At 34.4% G+C, this 2235-nt stretch overlaps 1 non-coding gene across 1 annotated transcript; it reads right to left on the bottom strand.

Moving 5' to 3' along the window:
• Window positions 1–240: 240 nt before the first annotated feature.
• LOC128892570 (U6 spliceosomal RNA) lies at window positions 241–347 on the bottom strand. The gene has a single exon (XR_008461099.1). It is a non-coding gene; the product is annotated as a U6 spliceosomal RNA (small nuclear RNA).
• Between the last annotated feature and the right edge of the window lie 1888 nt (window positions 348–2235).

The following is a 2235-nucleotide window of genomic DNA, read 5'->3' as shown; positions in this document are numbered from 1 at the left end:
TCATGTTCTTTATATCAGTGCATGTGCATTTATGCACATTTTGCACTCCTCCTTTCCTTTATATATAGGACATTCTTTGCATTCTTTGCATCAAAACAGTTTGAACAATAATATCTTATATTTATGATTAAGTCTAACATATTATAAAAATCAGTTTTTTTTTCGTTATTATTATGTTTAGCTTATTTTATTTAGGAACTTCTTTTTCATTTACTTAGACTAACCAAAAGTGTTTATCTTAAAAATGTGGAACGCTTCACGATTTTGCGTGTCATCCTTGCGCAAGGGCTATCCTAATCTTCTCTGTATCGTTCCAATGTTAGTACATGTACTGCCGAAGCAAGTACAGGAGATTTTATGATAGGATTTATATTTAAATAAAGTTAACCCTTTGCACTTTTATGTCGAGCGTGACGCGACATTAGTTTTTATCTCAGGAGCTCCTTTGTCGAGTCCCACTCGATATTCTTTCATGTCCAAATGAATAGGTAAGGCCTGGAACATATGATAAACACTTTTGTACAGCCCGAAGGAAGGCACAAGGATTGTGCAGTTTGCTCAAATAGAAAAATACCAGGAGGAAGAAGGAAAACAAACTTTTTTTGTGAAACATCTGAAAGAAAACCAGGATTGCATCCTAAAAATTGTTTCAAGAGATATCATACACGTAGAAATTACAAAATGCAACAATAGTGTGAATAAAACTGGTATTTAAGTAAATTGTTTCTTTCTTTATTGACTTAAATTGCCTTTTTTTTTAGTTAAAGTAAATTTCAAATAAAACACTTAAAAGCGTTGAGAGCTGCTGGTAACTAAATTGAAACATAATTCGGAGTCCAAAAAGTTAACGAACTATAACAAAGGTAAAGACAGAAAAAGTTACTGGTTTTTTATTTAGAGAAATGCAGTTATGCTTATCAAGACCAACCCTTATGCAAATCTTTAACTTTTTCGACATTCAGGATATGATTCGCGAGACATTCGCCTCAATTTCCGTTTTTCGATCAAACGTCTTGACAGCTGACAGGAGAAGATGAAATCGAGTTTTGGTGATAAGGAGACACAATTTTGAAGCAATCATTTTTTGACGAGGTATGTTAAGTTTGTGTTGCAAAGCGCAGAATAGAATCTATTTTACTCCGTACATGTAACACTTTATTTCTTATGCATTGTTACAACATGGCGTCCGAGTTCGCACTGACGACACTTGCTCGATGCACATTCACAAAGAAAAAAAATACAAATGAATGACGACATTTCATAGGTATTGTAGAGACATCGGTCATATATCACAATATCCCTACAGTTTGCAAATTCCAAATACTGTTGATTTTCTTTAAATTCTGAAAACGTTGAAAATACAGGAATAATAATTGAGAAACGTAGCTATGTGAACCTGGCATCCGACTTTTCAAAAATTCAACAATTATCATATCAACAATTGCTGTATAATTTAAACTATTGAGGTACAAACGAAACGAAAAGCGGCACAAACGGCTACAAACGATTCTAAAGAACAGGGAAAAAACATATTGCAAAAATCTAAATGTCGGGTGCTGAGCATTAAACAAATTTTTTTTAATTATTAATTGATGAAATACTATCATTTTCTACAAAAAGAAATTAATTTTTGAAAAGTCGGGTGCCAGGTTTCCATAGCTGAGAAACGTAGTAAGTCGATTGATTGTCCAGAATTAGAAGAATTGTGTGCAAGACTTGTCACGAGTTAAGGTTCCAATTTTGCTATTTATGTCTATCCTTCAGGTCATTGCCACTACTGAATTATACTACTGGCACTGACACAACCCAGACGGAGAGCAAACCGAAGGGATACGTTTCTGCACTTAATCCGTCATAAATCTTGCACACGGGTGACCAGAACCTTGGATTTGGTATCGCTAACAGAACTAGGACGTCTTCCAATTCTTTAGAATAGACAGTAAATAATGAATCAGTAACGTTTTCTTTCTGAAATAAATTCGAGAAGTCGGTTTTGAAGAATATTTATTATAATGTATTACTCTTGCGCTCAGTCCGTAGTCAAAACCTGCGCGAAGAGAGAGCGAAACAAAATTAATGTGAGGGCTGTGCTGGAATAAGAAGGCAGTTCCATTTTTTATGGTTTTGAGAGTAGAACATAATCACGGATTTAAAAAATTCCTCTTTCTCGTAATGCAATGACCAGACAGCTCTACTAATGATGTCAATTTGACGGAGACAAAGCAGGAAGAAAGA

This window comes from Hylaeus anthracinus, unplaced genomic scaffold (assembly GCF_026225885.1).
Source record: "Hylaeus anthracinus isolate JK02 unplaced genomic scaffold, UHH_iyHylAnth1.0_haploid 12002, whole genome shotgun sequence".
In the NCBI taxonomy this organism is placed as follows: Eukaryota; Metazoa; Arthropoda; class Insecta; order Hymenoptera; family Colletidae; genus Hylaeus; species Hylaeus anthracinus.
Note: the sequence above shows the minus strand (reverse complement) of the source record. Positions and strands in the feature narration are given on the sequence as shown.